Raw genomic sequence first — 20,347 nt, forward strand, 5'->3', positions numbered from 1 at the left:
CTACAATGATATAGGAGGGATATCAATATGTCCAATAATCTCAATATCCATTGTGCTTCCATGTTTTATGAAGAAAGTAGAACATTATGCAAACATAAACCCATACATTAAACATGTTACCCAAATAGTAATCAACTGTGAAAAGAGATTAACCTTTTTGGCACTCAATACAGTGTCATGAGATCATTTTTCCAGGAAACCTTTATGATATCCTTCTAACATTATTTTGATATTGAACTCGAAACAAATCAATTAAATAAACTAAGCCCCACTCCAAGTTCTCGATTCAATACTATATAGAATCCTAAAATGTAGAAACCTGTATATTTGTAGTGACCCTCTTAATCATTTTCTAAACCTAAATGTTATTCATAATGACATCATTTTTCTATCTGAGCCAATGTCAAACACACAGGAAGGGTAAGGCAACCTCTATGTAGATATGATACTCAACATTACAGGAATTCCGTAAATTTGACTTGAACTTAATAATTATCTCTGGGTTCTAGTGACATTGTTAAGATTACATGATCCAGTAGATAGACACCATACAAGCAAACATATTTCACTTTGTAGGAATCTCCTGCATCAACTAAAACATATGAAATCCTTTGTAGACCTTGTCAAAACTCTTTATGCTGAAGTGTGATGCCATAATTGTTGGCCTCATAGACAACAATGTCTAGGGCCTGAAAGACTTGTTCATCATATATACCAGGTGAAGTCTAAAATACCTTGTACTAGCCATTGTTCAAGTCGCAAAACCTAGAAACATTTAGTTCTTGAGTTGTAGCTTGTTCAAAAGTGGATTTGACCCTATTTTTCTTTGTTGGATCTATTGTCATAACCAAACCATGGTCTACTTGTAACTTGGAAACTGCATTTCCCATAGCTATCATGAATGCCATCAAAGGTGTAGCACCTAATTTGATGATTTATTCAATACACAGGTTGTGCTGCAATTCCATGCATGCACAACAAAATCCAACTTTTTCATTGTTGAAATCTTTGATTAATACATTTGGGTTTCATCTGGATCCTTGAGAATAGGATTGAATGAGCCAAACTACACCCTGAATCAATAAATCCGAAGCTTAGAAAAACATTGAAAATGTTTGCCATTGTGGTGAAGCTAAAAAAGTTGCACCAAATAACCACAAAAGAGGATGATGTGCCCAAATAAAGAAATGAGTCCATTCCTATGAGACAACAGGCCACTGGAAATATGAAAAGTAGTAGGAATAACCTCCCCAAATGAAATAACCATGTGCAAAATATGGGCCATGTATGTCAAATGTTATGAACAATAAAGTCTCTTGCCTGTAAAATAGTTTCAATGAATGTCATTAATACATTATCATGTTATTGGATCCATTCTGAATCTTTTCTAAACATAGTAGATGCACGTGAAAATTTACTCATTCCCATTCCCTTCTAGTTGTTGGAAAATGACATGCATCCCATTATCCATGCTTTCTTGTGATGAGCCTCATCATTGGGTAGTTATATGGGCCTTAATTCACCTCCTAGCTTAGTCAAACCAACTTTTCTCACAACTTATTACATGTTTTGATTATATTTTGTTTAATGAGATGAGTTAGAATGAGATATTATGCCTAGTGGACTGATATGCATTGAATGCAGGTTTGGAAGAGAAAATCAAGCGATTTTGGCAAAGACTAAGGTTTGAAACTCGAATGGGACAAGGGAGAGAGATTGTAGGAGGTAAATCATCCTCATTTACTCTTTCCCCATTCGAATATTCCTCCATTAATCCCACCAGCTTAGAGTGCAAGCAACCAAAACATGAAGATTAAAAGGTAGCTGAGCAAGTGATAAATAAAGAGCTAGTTCATCTCGAGTTTGGGAGTTGAGCCTACCTAAATTTAAGGAAGTCGTTGGGGATTTTAGTTGTATAAGTAGAGAGGCCTAGAGCCTTATTAGGATTCGAATTTTTGTTGTAAAACTCTAGCTATTTTTGAGCTCCAGACTTGTGGAAGACTTTTTGATGTAATTTTCTATTTTGGTAATAAGAATGAGTTTGTTCTTGATTCAATATTGAGTTAACTCAGAGGGCTGAAGCTCTTGGGTTAAGGCCCAACCCTAGCAGCAAAGTCTCCTCTTCCTGTATCTTTATGCTTAGCTTAGTTTCATAGATTCATGGTTAAACTGGTTTTAGAAGTATTTTCATTGCGAGTAGTGTAGATTTGATTAATTGTTTATTAGTTTGCTTCCATTTGTGCCTTACTTCAGTAGCAGGTTAGAAGGGATAAAAGAGGCTCCACAAAGCTGTCAGTAGGTGTCTTGGCCTCACTTCTTCCTTCTGGGATCATGATTTTTTTGAAAATTGGCAACAAGAAATTGCTAAAAATATGAATGCTGAAAATAGCAGTTTGGGCATCAGTGCTGGATTGGGCAACATGGAATGAAAAATGGAAGTGCTAAAAATAGAAATTCTATTTTTAGCAGTTCAAGTTGGATTCCTATTTTTAGACAGTCCCTCGTCTAAAATAGGAAGTAAAATTTGAATTTGGCCTTAACAGAAATTTGAATATTAATTAATTAATTCTCCATGAGTTAATTAGTTAAGGAAAATCAAACTTGAAGTCTTTGTGAGAACATGCAATAATTTCTCCACTGATTGGGGAATGTGTCCTTGATTTGCTCCACTGATTGAGGAATTAAGGATGAGTTCTATATTGAGAGGATCAGTTGACTTAGTTTAACTTAGTCAAGTTCAGTTAGATTAATTTAACAAGTTGTTAAATTAATGAGATACATTTTGTCAATGCTTGCATGTATGTGACAACTGTTATTTTCAGATAACTGTGTATTGACTCATGGATAACTGATGCATGTCAGTTCTGTCAGAGACCTAATTGAGATCAGAGAAGGGTCTGTGTACTATCAATTGGATGAATATTTTTCCTATAAAGGAAGCTCATCCATGACGAGGATTTTTCTCCTTCAAGTTTGTGCAGTTAGATCAGAGGTTAGTGAGTGTGTGAAGAGGCCAATTCACACAGGTGGCAGCACTGGACCCCAAGGAAACTGCACAAGGAAATAGGAGGCTTGGAGGGTAGAGGAGAAGGTTTGTGAGAAGCCTTTGACTGTCTATGAGCAGCAGAGGGATTGTACTGAGAGCTGGATAGCTTCCGAGCTAAGGCTTTGTGTAATCTAGACTATATTTCCACTTGTATGATAATACAGAGATGGGGTTTCAGGCAGGTGCTTTCCCTGGGTAAATTCTTTTGTGTTATGTGTGATTGATTATTTCTTATCAGTTATATGTGTTCTTATTGATGTTTCTCATGGTTGATTAAGCTTCCGCTAAATTGTTTGTAGAAGTAGATCAAGTGTTTTGCTTTATTACATTGCATTACCAAGTTAATCTACAGGTGGGAAATTTCTACATGGTATCAAAGCTAGCTGATTTGTAGAAAAAGTTCTACATGGTATCAAATCTAGCTAATTTGTAGGAAAAATTCTACAAAATTCTACATGGTACCAGAGCACAGGTGATCAAGGAGAGAACAATATACTAAGAGGAGATTTCAAAGTTTTGAGTTTTGGGACGAGAGTTTGCAGAGCAGATCTGAAAATTTATGTATAAAATTTTTAGAAATAAATAGCAGATTTGGATTCCTTGCGGAAAAATACCCAAAAAAAATAAAAAAAATCGGCTGAATCAGAGTTCGGATGAGGGAGATATCGCTGATTTAAAATCAACTCTTTTTCTAGAAATTTTCATGACGACAGGAAAGTGGAAATAGATTGGTGTGCTAGCCAAGAACCTGTATGCACTTGAGATACAAGATGCATGCAAAGTATTGAGGAGCAAGGCAAAGGTTAGAGACTTGGTGGTTGAGAGGGATAGTATATTACCTCTCAACATGCAGCGCTAGAAGAAGTCTCAGACAATTATGGAGGAGCCACAATTGGTGTAGCAGCTTTAGAAGGTTATGGAGCAGCCACAATAGAGGAAGTTGAGAGGAGATCAAGTAGAGACATCTACTCATGCAGAGACCTTCAGTAGGGGGAAACTTCGAGCCACGTGGGCAAAGGGATCACATGCAGCGATACCTCCAGGTAGGAGGTGGGGCAATATAGAGTGATAGTCCCATGGAGGAGGGGCAGGATCCTTGAGGTACCCAACCTTTTGGATAAGACCTTGCTATGGGAGCCCCAATGTGGAGTAGCAAGAACTGACTGATTGGGTAGAGACAGATGTGAATGGAGTGGCAGAGAGAGCTACAGTGCATGGAATCCTAGGATAGCGCAGAGCATGCAGGCTGCAGCAATGCGAGAGGCACAAGTGTGTTGCACTGTGTAGGGTAGCATAGAGAAGGGTGCAACGATGCGAGATGCATGGAGATGTTGCAGTAGTGTAGAGGTCAGAGAGGGAGCACTTGTTAGTAGCAGGTAGAGCTTCAACATCAGAGTATGTTTCTAGCCCAATAGTGTGGTTAGTTGGGAGTTTTTTTGTTCCGAGAGTTGTTGGAGCAACCACACTTGGTAGATGTGTTGCATGCAAAACATTCCAGAGGTACAGGATCGGGTTCCAGAGGAAGCCTTTCTTGTTGAGAGGGAGTGTTGAAAATTGGCAACAAGAAATTGCTAAAAATAGAAGTGCTAAAAATAGCAGTTTGGGCATCAGTGCTGGATTGGGTAATAGGAAATGAAAAATGGAAGTGCTAAAAATAGAAGTTCTATTTTTAGTAGTTCAAGTTGGATTCCTATTTCTAGATAGTCCCTAGTCTAAAATAAGAAGTAAAATTTGAATTTGGCCTTACCAGAAGTTTGAATATTAATTAATTAATTCTCCATGAGTTAATTAGTTAAATAAAATCAAACTTGAAGTCTTTGTGAGAACATGCAATAATTTCTGATTGGGGAATGTGTCCTTGATTTTCTCCACTGATTGAGGAATTAAGGATGAGTTATATATTGAGAGGATCAGTTGACTTAGTTTAACTTAGTCAAGTTCAGTTAGATAAATTTAACAAGTTGTTAAATTAATAAGATACAGTTTGTTAATGCTTGCATGCATGTGACAACTGTTTTTTTCCAGATAACTGTGTATTCACTCATGGATAACCAACGCATGTCAGTTCTGTCAGAGACCCAGTTGAGATCAGAGAAGGGACAATGTACTATTAGTTGGATGAATATTTTTCCTATAAAGGAAACTCATCCATGACGAGGATTTATCTCCTTCAAGTTTGTGTAGTTAGATCAGAGGTTAGTGAGTGTGTGAAGAGGCCAATTCACACAGGTGTCGGCACTGGAACCCAAGGAAACTGCACAAGGAAATAGGAGGCTTGGAGGGCAGAGGAGAAGGTTTGTGAGAAGCCTTTGACTGTCTATGAGTAGCAGAGGGATTGTACTGAGAGTTGGATAGCTTCCGAGCTAAGGCTTTGTGTAATGTGGGCTATATTTCCACTTGTATGATAATACAGAGATGGGGTTTCAGGTAGGTGCTTTCCCCGGGTAAATTCTTTTGTGTTATGTGTGATTGATTCCTTCTTATCAGTTATATGTGTTCTTATTGATGTTTCTCATGGTTGATTAAGCTTCCGCTAAATTGTTTGTAGAAGTAGATTAAGTGTTTTGATTTAGTACATTGCATTAATAGGTTGATCTACAAGTGGGAAATTTCTACATGGTATTAGAGCTAGCTGATTTGTAGAAAACGTTCTACATGGTATCAAAGCTAGCTGATTTGTAGGAAAAATTCTACAAAATTCTACAGATTTGAGGAAAAGACCCTTATGCAGCCCAAAAAGACAGATTTCCATTTCTTTCATGATATTTAGAGTTTTCTCTACTTAAACTAGCATTTGATCAGTTTTCAAAGTAGGATTTCATTTCCATCTCTTCTATCTTCATTCTTGCAGTAGATCTCATCCATGATTCCATGTTATTCAATAAATTCTTCATGCATAAGGTAGACAGTTAATTCATTAAATTCTTCTTTTCTAGTTCATGAGAATTCTTCTTGTTTACATGACTTTTTGGAAATTACACACGTTTGATGTAGAGTAGGCACTTCAGAAGTAGACAAAGATATCATAGAAATCAACCACCTTCCAACTTCATCCACCCATAGGCATTCCTTTTTTTCATCAAAACCTTCACCAATTTCATCATTTTACATAGGAATTTCCTCAAGCATTTTGAGCGAATCTAACCATCTCCTAAACTTGGTTTTGGGTTCTGAGTTATCCTAGGCCTTTTCTCACTCCATTCCACCCATCAACCACCCTCCATAAGCTTTCCATCACCTCCAACACCCATATTTTTTCTCACAGCTGCATCCTATAGAAATACAAGGAATCCTGTAGGTTCCTATTACATCCTGTAGGTTTTCCTATAGTGGTCTGTTTTGAGGCCGAATTGAGGGAAAACCTCTACGAATCCTCCCAAGGTCACCCAAGGGTCCTCCAAATCTTCCAACCATCTCTTGAACCTTCTAGTCATCCACCAACATTCCTAAACCACTTGCCAAATCACCAAAAGAGATTAGTTTTCACACTTGATTTTTCATGAAAAGCATAAAAAGAAAAAATAGATTTCTTACAGTCCTTTACATGCATAACAATTGTGTTTGATGTTTTTAACTTCCATGCTTAGGATAGTAGGATCTTGTTCATGTTAATTTAGCATCATTACAAAGCATATCTCTTAGCATTTAATTAGGAAATGGTGTGCCCTAGCATTGAATTTCAGTCTCTTTCATTATTGCAGTAGATCAACTCTCTCTTAGAGTAGATTTATATTTCTTTCATCAAGGAATCAAGATTCTTCTTAATCCATAGAAGTCTGGCTTGCAAACCCTAGTGGTCTCTCGCCAGCTGAACAATGACAAAAGGCAAAACCATCACTTTTACTTGTGTATACAGCACTATCACCTCCAAGTTTGTATGAACCCCAGGTTGATAAAGTAAAGTTGGTAGCCCAAGAGTTGCAACATTCTTGCTGCAATATTGGTGCTCATCACTTTTTGGCACCATTTCTGGGGTGGTGTCTGAGTAATATGTGATTATTGTTTTCTTTCTTCTATTTCTTGTTTCTAATATTCTGCCATTAGTTTCATTTCTGCATTCTTTACTTTCCTTTCCATCCCGCAAGTTAGATTTCAAGCAAGTAGTTAATCTTTTCATTCAGTCAACAGTTCTCATTCAGTCTGCAATTTCAATTCTGCAAGTTATTTTTTCATTCAGTCAGTAGTTTTCATTAAATCTACAATTTCAGTTCTGCAAAGCACTTTCAAAATTTGAAAAAAAATCACAAAACTAAACCAAAAACACTTCCTTTCATGCCTCGTAGGAATAGGGATAACTTAAGGAAATTTTTTCCAAATACCCCCACTACATCCAATATCCAACCTTCCCTCTTCTTTGGTGGTTATGAACTGGAGGAACCCTTAGGTGAGAAACTAGACATATTTGAAGAACCTATAGGGGAAGAAGAATAACCCATTCCTACCGAGCCAATGGCTGAAAACAAAAATGATAGAGGGAATATAGAGAAAGTTGAGGGTGCTTTCCCCATCAGGGAAACCAATGGGGACACTAAGATGAAAAATATAAGCCCCTTTTCCCTTCCTCATTTCCATGGCCTAACCATAGAAGATCCTAACACTTTCCTATTTGAGTTTGTTGTTATATGTCGAACCTATGACTATACAGATGATGAGCAGAAGTTGAAACTATTTCCATTTACCCTCAAGGATGCAGTTTTGCACTGGTTCATGGGTTTACCTGGGGATAGCATCACAACTTGGGCTCATATGCAACAATCCTTCAACAACAAGTATCGAGACTATTGTAGGTCTAAGGATACTAAAGAAGAAATTTTTAGGATGACCTTAGGTAATGATGAATCCCTAGAGTATTCTGAAGAAAGATTCTAGCTTAGTTACAAAAGGGCCAGGTGCACACTTGAACCTGACTCATTGAAGCTAGTCCTACTTAGAGTAAGGGAAGACATTTTGGATACCCTACACTTGTTACTAGGAGGAGATATATACTAGTTACCCTATGATGATATCAAGATTGTCTTCAGAAACCATTCTAGGCTAGCTAGGAAAATAGGTAGGGGAACTCAACCTATTGTAGAAATTCCCATTGTAGATCAACAGATTATGCAATATAATAAAACACAATACAATATCTACTTCTACAACACTTTGCGGAAGCTTAATCAAATTGAGCAAGATCAAGAGAACACATATAACTGAGAATGAGAAATCAATCACACATAACACAGAAGAAATAACCCGGGGAAAGCCTCAGCCTAAAACCCCAACTCTATATTATCATACAAGTGGAAATATAGTCTAGACTGCAAAAAGAATCAGCTTACAAGCTATCATGTTCTCTCTGCAATCCCTTTGCTACTCATAGATAGTCAAAGGCCTCTCTCAAACCTTCTCCTCTGCCCTCCAAGCCTCCTATTTCTTTGCGCAATTTCTCCTTGGTCCTAAAGCTGCCACCTGTGTGTAATAATCCCTCACACACTGCGCTGACCTCTGAAATAACTACACAAACCTAAAGGAGATAAATCCTTCTCCATGGATAAGTTTCCTTTATAGGAAAAATCCATCCAACTGATAGTACACTGTCCCTCCTCTGATCTCAACTGGGTCTCTGTCTGAACTGACATACATGAGTTATTCATGAGAGAATATTCAGTTATCTAAAGTGCAACAGTTATATGCAAGCATGCATTAACTAACTGAACTCACATTGATTTAAACAAACTGTTTAAATCAATTTAACTAGACTTGTCTCAGTTAACTGAGCCAACTAATTACAACTCAAATTAGAACTCATCCTTATCTCTTTAACTGATGGATAAATTCCTCAATTAATGGAGAAACTGTTGCATGTCTTCACATAGACTTCATGTTTGATTTTTCACAACTAATTAACTCATGGTGAATTAATTAATGTATTTCAAACAGCTGTTGAGTTCAAATTCGAATTTTACTTCCTATTTTAGTCCAGGGATTGATTAAAAATATGAATCCATATCAAATTGCTAAAAATAGAATGCTATTTTTAGCACTTCCATTTTTCATTCCCTGTTTCTCAATCTAGCACTGGTACCCAAACTACTATCTATAGCAGTGCTATTTTTAGCATTTCTTGTTGCCATTTTCAACACTCCCTCTCAATAAGAAAGGCTTCAACTCAAACCCGATCCTGTACCTTTGGAATGTCATGCATGAAACACTTCTACCAAGTTTGGTTGCTCCAACAACTCTAGAAGCAAAAAAAACTTCCCACTGACCTCTTTGTTGGGCTAGAAACATACTCTGATGGTGAAGCTCCATCTACCAATGACAAGTGCTCCCTCTCTGACCTCTGAGCTACTAAAACACTCCATGCATCTCGCACAGTTGCACACCTCTCTATGCCATCCTGCACTAGTGCAACACTCCTGTGCCTCTCGCATTGTTGTAGCATGCTAGCTCTACACAGTCCTGGGACTCCTGCACTGTAGCTCTCTCTACCACTCCATCCAAATATATCTTTACCCACTCAGACAGTCTTACTACTCCTTGTTGGGGTTACTATAGCAAAGTCGAATCAAAAAGGTTGGGTACCTCAAGGATCCTGCCCTTATTCCAACCTTCTTGGGACGATCACTACACATCGCCCCACCTCCTACCTGGAGGTATGGATGCATGTGATCCCTCTACCCACTTGGCTCGAAATTTTCCCCTACTAGAGGTCTCTGCATGAGTAGATGTCTCTACTCGATCTCCTCTCAACTTCTTTAGTTGTGGTTGCTCCACAACCTCCTGAAGCTACTTCACCAATCATGGCTCCTCCACAATCATCTGAGACTTCTTCTGGCATTGCATGTTGAGAGGTAATGTACTCTCCCTCTCAACCACCAAGTCTCCATCAGTTGCCTTGCTCCTCAAGGCTTTGCATGCATCTTGAACCTCAAGAGCATACAGGTTCTTGACCCGTGAACCGATCTGCTTCACCTGTCTAGTGATGATGTGTCTAAGGAAAACCTTTCCCTTACTGAAGACTACATCATAGCCTCTGTCTTCGAGCATCGCGATCGACACCAAATTTCTCTTCAGTCCTGGTACATACTTGACATTGGTCAAGGTAATGCGAGCTCCATGATCCCTCTAAAAAACAACCATGCCTACACCTGAGACACTATACTTTTCATCATTACCCATCTCTATGAGTATCTGGAGATCTTTCTCCTTCAAAGTACTAAAAAAACTCTTGTCGTCGGTCATGCGGAAAGAAGCTCCATTGTCAAAAAACCAACCACTTCCCACCAAGGATGAAAACATTCATGCAAACAGTGTGAAATCCAACTTGAACTGTGAGACCAGTGCCTCACCTTCTGATCCTTCCACGGATCTGTTCTTGGATTTCCTTAGTGGACAATTTGTAGCAAAATGGCCCACCTCATGACAACAAAAGCATCACACTTTCAATTTGTCAAAATTCTTCCCACCTTGGGAAGAATTGGAATGGGAAAGAGAATCCTTCTCCTTTCCCTTCTTCGTCTTACTTGCTAAGGCACAATTTTCTTCATCCTCCATGGATGAAGAATCATCTCTGGTGCTTCTTCTTATCTCCTCCTGCATCAAATCCGACCAAATTTGTTCCCAATCTAGCAGTTTCTCTCTTCCATTAACCGAGTACTGGTAGCTATGCCAGCTCTTAGGAAGACTGAGGAGTGCAAGACTCACCATGTCATCATCAAATGTCATGATCCCTACACTTCTAAGCTCATTCCTGCATGGGGTGAGCTTGTTCAGATATGTAGAGATCGTGTCGCCCTTTCACACTTGATCTTTTGAAGCTTTTCCTTCAGCACCAGCTTCCTCTAATTGTTGCTATTCTGATATAGATCTTTCAATGTTTTCCACATTGAAAACAGTGTCTCCTTCCCATGGAGGCTTGAGACAATGTGGTCTCAAACTCCCTCCAAGAGGATTCTCCTTGCTCTAGCCACACATTTCTTCCATTCTGCCAGTTGAGTAGCATCAGTCGGCTTGGGGACTTCTTGATAAATGAAGTCCTTTAGACCATTATCCTCTAATACTGCCTCCATGTGATCCTTCCAGGCTATATAATTCGAGCTGCCATCAAGGGCATACTCGAGTCTTAAACCACTGAACACCATAGGTGAAATAGAGATGTGATAAGAACTTGATTTCTATATTCAGGAATCACAAACTTTGTACTTCTCCCTTCTTGTATACTATTCTTCCTTGATCACCTTTTCTCTAACACCATGTAGAATTTTTCTACAAAACCTCTCTCTAATACCATGTAGAAATTCCCATTGTAGATCAACAGATTATGCAATATACTAAAACACAATACAAGAACTACTTCTACAACACTTTGCCAAAGATTAATCGAATTGAGCAAGATCAAGAGAACACATATAACTGAGAATGAGAAATCAATCACACATAACACAAAAGAAATAACCTGGGGAAAGCCTCAGCCTAAAACCCCAACTCTGTATTATCATACAAGTGGAAATATAATCTAGATTATAAAAAGAATCAGCTCACAAGCTATCATGTTCTCTCTGCAATCCCTCTGCTACTAATAGATAGTCAAAGGCCTCTCTCAAACCTTCTCCTCTGCCCTCCAAGCCTCCTATTTCTTTGCGCAATTTCTCCTTGGTCCTCAAGCTACCACCTGTGTGTAATAATCCCTCACACACTTCTCTAACCTTTGAAATAACTACACAAACTTGAAGGAGATAAATCCTTCTCCATGTATGAGTTTCCTTATAGGAAAAATCCATCCAATTGATAATACACTGTCCCTCCTCTGATCTCAACTGGGTATCTGTCTAAACTAACATGCATGAGTTATTCATGAGAGAATATTCAGTTATCTAAAGTGCAATAGTTATATGCAAGCATGCATTAACTAACTGAACTCACATTAATTTGAACAAACTGTTTAAATCAATCTAACTGGACTTGACTCAGTTAACTGAGCCAACTAATTACAACTCAAATCAGAACTCATCCTTATCTCTTTAACTAATGGATAAATTCCTCAATTAATGGAAAAATTGTTGCATGTCCTCACATAGACTTCATGTTTGATTTTTCACAACTAATTAACTCATGGTGAATTAATTTATTTATTTGCAAATAGCTATTAAGTTCAAATTTGAATTTTACTTCTTATTTTAGTCCAGGGACTGACTAAAAATAGGAATCCATCCCAAACTACTAAAAATAGAATGCTATTTTTAACACTTCCATTTTTCATTCCCTGTTGCTCAATCCAGCACTGGTACCCAAACTGCTATTTATAGTAGTGCTATTTTTAGCATTTCTATTTTTAGCATTTCTTGTTGCCATTTCTAGGCTTCTTCTTTTTCTCTATTGTGGTCTTATCCTTCTATGTTCTTGGTTCCTTCTTCTTTTCTGTTTTAGACTTATCTTCCTTGGTGTCATGTTTCTCCTTCTCTATTTGGGTTTTCACTTTCTCTGTTTCAAGCTCTTCTCTTTCCATTTGGGTTTTCATTTCTTCTTCTTGGATTTCCTTCCTAGCTTCCACCTTTTTGTTCTTCCTCCTCACTTTCAGATGGACTGAGGTCATAAGTGAGGGCTTTTATATCATCCTCGAAAATCTCCCAAGCTATGGGAATTGTGAAAGTGTGGGGGGCATCTTCCACCAGCAATTTAATTAGCCCATGGTGAGCCAATTGGTATGGAACTCCTACCTTCAATTGGATGCTGGATTCTATTAGGGATTGGAGGATGAAATAAGGAATATTGAGTTTTTGGGGTGCAGGATCCCGAAAACAGAGGGAAAAGCCCAAAGTTTTCTTTAAGAACCAGGTAGAATTTTTAATGCAATTTTCCTTCTTTGCAGGTTTAATTTTCTACAGTTGCATTACTCCCTTGTATATGTGAGTATGAAGGTGGTGAAGGAGACAACATCTTAGAGTAGAGAGAAAATAAAACTGTGTGTGTGTGTGTGTTTTTTTTTAAGAAACAGGCAGAACTTCGATTTCAATTCTCCTTCCTTTTCAACTCAATACTTGCTAGAAATCACATCACCCTTTGTATATATGGAAATGCAAAGTGGGTTTTCACCGAGCTTACCTTTTTCAGCCCGAATTTGAAAGAAAATCCTGGTTTTTCTTCTGCAATGCTGCTCACTGTCCCTCTTGTAGAAAGGCTCATGTAGAAATCTATTTCTACTCTTGTAGAATTTGATAATGCTCCTTTAGAGCCCGATAAGTGGGCAAGTCCTAAAAATGATAGAATTCAACTGTTTCGAGGCTCTGGAGGTGGTAGGTAGGTTGCTACAGTCGAGAGAATGTCAACACAAATGAGAACAAAGGTGGTGAAGGTAGTTGACTGCAACACACTTAAGCTTACGGGAGAGTTCTGCGGTAATGAGGTGAGGTGGCAGGAAGGGTATGTTACCCTCATCCAGACCGTTGGTCCCTACTTCAGTGTCATTATGAAACTTCTATGCCGCCTGCCGCAATCATTTCCATCATTCCCATTGGATTCCACCACTACCTATTCTGAGATTTTTTTGAGTTAACTGAACACATGTGCTGAGTGCATCCACTGAGCGCTATTTGAACTGGATGAGGGTGGCCAATTAGCTGGCCACCGATCTAGTTTAATCACAGCCATCTCATTTTTCCATGCAGTTTTCAAATCATACAGATGCAACAGAGGAATGGGTTTAGTCACTTACCTAAGATCCGAATGTGTTTGTTGTCATGTGCTATGGCTCCTTTGGCTGCTGCATGCTTGTATTTCCCTTGCTACATGCTCTCTTCTTTCTAATGTGTGGCTATTTTTCTTGTGCAGGTATCCTCTGACTCGATCTAAGTTGCAGGAGTCTGCTTCAACCTTCAGATTTGCACCCTCATGTTGTTGATACTAGATTTTAATGGGACAGTGACATGTTTTGTCCATATCTCCCAAACAGTAGACTAGATTGACTTGAAATTTTCTGAGCATGTTTCCATCATCATTATGCACCTTCCATAGAAAAATTGTGGTCAATGGATGCATGGATTTCGAGAAAAGTTGAAAATGGTTGAAGGTGATGGAGGTTGATTTCTTGGAAACCATGCACTGGAATTGGCTGAAATTGCTTGGGCATGTTATTATCACCCATGTGCATCTCCCCATGAAAAAGGTTTTTAAATGGATGCACGGATATGGAGAAAATGCGAAAATGGCTGAAGGTGATGAAGGCTGATTTATTGGAAACCGTGCACTAAATTGGCTAAAATTGCTTGGGCATGTTGCCATCATCCCTATGCAGCTCCCCATGAAATGGTTTTTTAAATGGATGCACGGTTTTTAAGTTAGGGAAAAAACAAATTTCTTCTCTATGTATTTTTGTATCAAAGCATCCTGGAGTTTTTGGACAGTAAGAAAAATGAGCTTGGGGTGTGATGAAAGCTTGGAGATGATTGGAAGAGAGGTTTGAAGACATCTGGAGGATTTATAAACCCTTTATGAAGCTTCCATGCTCGCCAAACTTCTTTTAAAATCCATTTCTAGCTCTCTGTAATTTCTACAGGAGTCTCCTGTAGAAAACACAGTTTTCAGAGAAGAAGCACAGTGGGGTGGAAAGAATGTCAAGAATGATGGAGAAGGGTGAGGGAAGTTAGGATAGGTGTTGTTATTGGCTTCAGAGATTTCTTGGCACCTATTGTTGCTTCCTGATGTTCTCCTGCAAACTTGCAATACAACTAGAAATTCATTTTTTTCTTTTTCTTTTTCTCTCTTTTTTTTTAAACAACTAGGGTGCCTCAAGGAGGTTTTCACCCTAATTGCCTGCCCTGGGAATCTCCAAGGGAGTTTTTCACCCTAATTGCCTGCCCTGGGCACCTCTAAGGGAAGTTTTCACCCAGGGATCTCATTCTCCTTTTCTTTTCTATTCTTTCCAACCCATTTACCACCTCATGGAGGTTTTCAATCAGTGAGCCAATTTGAGGCGCCTCTGAGGAGTTTTTCACCTTAGATTTTTATTTTTTCTCTTATTTTTCATTTTTTCTTTTTCCTTTTTTTCTCTACCCTACCCTACTTGAAAAACAAAATCATTTTCAAGTATAAGAATACTTCCAATGGAGCCATGTCCACATCGAGATGATAGAAAAAATAATGTAGATGCTTCAAATGCATTCTTTGACAGGTATCCAAATTTCAGAGACCAAATGATTTCACTTTGAAGAGATCAAGCATACTTAAGGAAGAGAGTATTGTTGCAATTTAAGGACTGTCTAGAACCATATTTGAACATAGTTGTGATGTCCTTGGTCCTTTTGCTGGTCTGGATCATTCTTCATGTCTTCTTCTATCATGACCCTCACATCTTGCTCTTTTTACTGATTTTTCTCTTGAATACATGGAGGTTTTGATGGTAACCATGAGGGAGCTCTCTTGATCTCTGATTTTGATGCCTTCTCTTCATCAAGTGCAGCCCGTGGTTCTTTGATCTTCTCTTTTGCATCTTCTTCTGCTGGATGTGGTTATTCAATGATATCAATATAATCTCTTTTTTGTAATACTCTTCCTGAGCTATGGTTAATATCATTGAGCTCAAGATGGGTTGTTTGGAAGTATCATACCTCATCATTGTAATTGGGTTGAGCTACTCCAATGTGCGGGTTTGGAAATGGTGGTTCCCCATTATATACTTGCTGAGCCTGTCTATTATTTGGGTTCAGGTTCAGTTAAGCAAGCATTTGGGGTTGCCTTGGTGGAGCAGAAGGTGATGGTTGCGGTTGAGAAAGTGGTGGAGGGCAAAGAGTGGGAGGAGTGTTGTACTGTGGCCTCCACCCCTGATGAGGTGTATTCTACTAAGGCTGTGGTTAAGCATAGGAGTGAAATGAATGAGTAACTGGTTGAGTATGATATTGAGGAGGATATGACCAAGGAGGGGGTGTGGACCAGGAAGGATGAGCAGGGGAACCCCAAGAAGTTATGAATGTGACTTGGTTGGGGTTGTAGCATGCTTGAGATATCCCTTGCATCCCCTGCTGGTATGGTCTAGGTCCATGCGACCTCTTTTGGTTTATGTAGTAGATACATTCAGTGACTCCTTTAGCCCCTTGGTATACAGCTTTAAGTACGAGCAAGGACCGGCACTTGTCTGTAGAATGATTTTCTTCACAGATTGAACAAACATCTGTAGAGTTCAATGGGCATTCATTCCTAGGATGCCTCCTGGTGTATCCAGGGAAAAAGATGGCCAAAGCCCTCTCTGTTTCCTCTTGTCTTCTTTTGATATGCATGGCAAGAATTTGCATCATCTCAGTCTTGAGGTCTTCCAGCATGCCTCCATTTTCACCTTTAATGGATGAATTGGAAGAAAAGGTACTGCTTCCAACATTTATGTTTTCAGACATTGGCTCTAAAGGAATGTTTTCTTCTTCTTCTTCTTCCCCTATAGGTTCTTAAAATATGTCTGGCTATTACCTAAGGGTTTTTCTTGATTGCAACCACCGAAGAAGAGAGAAGGTTAGCTGTGTGAAGTAGTGGGGTTTTTGGGCAAACATTTTCTTGAATTATCTCTACTCCTACGAGGCATGAAAGGAAATCTTTTTGGTGATTTTTATTTTTTCTGCTTGTAGCTGCAAAACTGAAATTGATTGAGCAAACAAATTGCAACTAACTGAAATGAACTTACTGAAATGAAATTTGCATAATTGAAATGAAAGCAAGGAAATGACTAATCTACTTTTTCTGGAATGGAAATTGCAGAATTGAAATGAAAGCAAGGAAATGACTAATCTACTTTTGTTGAAATAGAAATTGCAGAATTGAAATGAAATTAGGGAAATGAATAATCTACTTTTGCTGAAATGGAAATTGCAGAATTGAAATGAAAGTAGGGAAATTACTAATCTACTTTTGCTGAAATGGAAATTGCAGAATTGAAATGAAAGCAAGGAAGTGCAGAAATTGAATGAAACAACTACTCTACTCTTGCTGAAATAAACTACTTAGTAGAATGTTGTAGTAGAAAAAAGAAGAAAGAAGTAATCAAAAAATACTCTGATGCTTCCCCAACAACTGCGCCAAAAAGTGGTGAGCACCAGTATTGCAGCAATAATGCTGCAACTCCTGGGGCTTCCTACTTTACTTTTATCAACCCGGTAGTTTGTAACAAACTTGGAAGCAACGGTGCTGTATGCAAAAGTACTAGCTCTTACTATAGGCTATCACTTGGTCAGCTGGTGCAAGATCACTAGGAGCTTAAGCCAACTTCTATGAATTCCTAGAAGAAGCTTTTAACTGTGATGAAAGAAAGCTAACTCTACGAGGACTATTCTACTTGTAGAAAGAGAAAGAAGACTGGAATGTAAGGCAAACCCTAACAAACCCTAATTTATCCAACTAACCCTACTTTTGTAGAAAAATAGATAGAAACTGATGCAATGAGTGCCATTGACTACTGAAAAAGATAAATTACATTTATTCAAGCTACTTCTAAAAAGAAATGAGAAGAAAACATCTTTTTGTGCTTTTGAGTGTTTTTATGTGAAATTATTATGCTTATAATTTATCTAATTGTGATTGTGCAGAGGTTTGGTGGTCAAGGAAGATGGACTTGGTTTTTGCAGAGGTGGAGGAAGGTGTGGAGTGGTCCTAAGAATCCACTAGTACCCTTCTGAAGACTTCCATTGCAATCAGATTTTGAAAATCGCTTACGGGGGATTCTACATGAGGCTTCAGGGGATCTATAGGAGGATCTACAGGAGGAGTATGAGAGCTATTTTTGGAAGTTTTGAAAGTGGAAAGATGATGTAAAAGGGTAACTGAAGGCTAGATGAAGGTGTTGAGGTGTCTGGAGCTTGTCAAGGAAGATCAAGAGGGAACATGATGGTTGGATTTGTTCAAATGGCAAGAGGGCAGCTTATGGAGAAACACAGAAATTAGGGCAGATTGGCAAAATGTTGCAAATGACTTGGGAAATCTGTGAGAAGTGAGCTGGTGCTGGCTGCTTTATGTATGTATGGTGAGCTAAGGTGTCTTGCAAGAGATATGCACATCTACTTACAAAAATTGATCAAAGAAAGGACTAACTATACCATGAAAACATAAATTTCTCTAGCTTGACCTAATTTCTGACCTAAAAACAGAAATTGTTGAACAATAACCTTTGAACAGAAAAGAATGCAAAGAGATCTATTGTAAAAGAATAGGAAATGATCCAGGCAACTGAATCTGAAGCAAAACATTAATCTTTCCAAATCAAGTCATCACACTAGAAATTGCATGGGAGAGCAAAACTGTGTTTTTGGTGGCAGTAGTAGTGCCTTGACCTCAAATCATAGTCCCAGAAACGGAGAAAGGAGATCAGGGCCTACTGTTGGCCTTTTTGAATCTTAGTTTGTCACTACATTAATTTGATTGAGCAACTAAAACAAAAACATCTATGCAAACCATCAAAAGCAACCTAATCTAAACAAAGTAAAATGAATCTATGTAACAAAAATTAACTCATGAACATAAGCAAAAACATATAAGTACAAAGCAAGAGGTGCTGGGCAGCTTGGGTTGGGCCCTAGCCTAAGAGCTTCAGCCCTATAAAAGAGATCAGTACTGGCTTAGGAAATATCTCATCTTCATTATCAAAAATATTAATCACATTACATGAACTGTTCTAAAAAAGGAAGCTCAAAAATGCGTTGAACAAGTGTTGCACAAAAGTGTGAAAATTCTACTAATGACTGGCTAACCTACTGAGGCTCTAAGACCCCATATTTATATAAATGGAATCCTTTAATAACCCTCCTAAAATCAAGGAGCTCAGCTTCCCAAAACTACAGATAAACTATTGGAAATAATACTGAGGGGGGGGGGGGTGAATCAGTGTTATCAAGCCAAATATTTCCCTTTTTAAATTCCAGATGATATACGCTACTTCAGTTAATACAACCCGCGTATATAAATCAGATTTATAATAGATGTCAGTTATTAATATGTGATTCAGATGCATATAAGCAGTACCAGAAACAGTGAAACAGAGCAGAAGACAGTCACACACAAGAACACAAGATATAAGGAGGAAACCCAATGTGGGTGAAAACCCCCTGCTGCAATTCATCTCTATCTTATTTTTAATTAGAAACTTCTCTTTACAATGTCTTGTACTGGAGCAGACTTTACCAGTATGTAGGTTGCAACCTGCAGAGAGCTACAACTCTCTCTCGTTTTCCAGCTTCCCTGGAAGGGAGCTCCAAACCCCTTAGTTCTTGTACTAGCTTGAGATACTAGTACGCAGGCTTCTACCTGCAGAAGGCTGCAACCTTCTCTTTGCTTTCAGGGACCTTGTTTCATTAATTTTCAGACTAGATCCACAAGTAACATCAATCAAACATCAAGAATTTCTGCATAACCCAAACTCCTTTTCACCAATCAAAAGTTGAAACAACTAAGCACTCCTCTGACCACTGAACCGAGAACACAGTAACTGTATTCAAACACCAATCCTGAACCCAGAACACTGCAGCAATAAAACAGAAGCAGCTAGAACATAAATCAGGACATATACGCTACTTCACTATTCATCAACCTGCGAGTATACGCTTCTGTACCATAACCAACCTGCGTATACGTGCCTTTCATTCACAGAAAACGCGTATATACGCACCTTCAATTCACTGAACCTGCGTACAGATCTATAAAGGATAATTTATTCTTTTAAGCATTCAGACATTAGTTAACCCATATTTATAGATCAAGAGTGCGCCGCATATAACAGATCAAAATCATACAGAGATACCAATGTTCAAGCCTTGAGATTTAGATCCGTCAATAGTCCTTATCCTTCTTGTGCTCAGGTTCCACCTTCATTGAGATCTAGATCTGCTCCATAACCCAATCACCCGTATTCCAGATCTATCACAATATCAGATATTCAATAATTCAGATGATGCCTTGCCACATGATCTACTTCCTCTTTTATAGTTTTAGGCCTTCCTCAATACCACGGTCCAAAACCATAATAAGCCAATACCAAGTGCCAAAAAAACCTGGGTTCAACTCTTTTGCCGAGAAACCATGGTCCACAACCAAAGGTTCAAATTCCAAGGACTAACAACCATGGACCAAAAATAAGTTTCCCATCATGTACGCGCTTTTATGTGCATAAAAGTGCATGTATACGCATACGCGACTTCGGAACGTATAAACCGCGTGTATACGGGACTTCGGCAAGGTGTACCTGCATATACAAGATTTCCTTCATTCTGAGCACTTGAACTGAGATCTGTCACCAAAGTGAGTTTCCATCAAGGACAACACATGCACCATAGCGCCACATCTGTGCCAAAA

The 20,347-nt window shown here is 38.6% G+C and overlaps 1 pseudogene; it reads right to left on the minus strand.

Annotated features, from left to right (window-relative positions):
* LOC149138901 (uncharacterized) overlaps window positions 1–20,347 on the minus strand; it is a 129,623-nt pseudogene that overhangs the window by 72,363 nt on the left and 36,913 nt on the right.

The sequence above is a fragment of the Pinus tabuliformis genome, chromosome X (genome assembly GCF_031772625.1).
Source record: "Pinus tabuliformis cultivar Carrire ecotype Pingquan chromosome X, CPIR1, whole genome shotgun sequence".
In the NCBI taxonomy this organism is placed as follows: Eukaryota; Viridiplantae; Streptophyta; class Pinopsida; order Pinales; family Pinaceae; genus Pinus; species Pinus tabuliformis.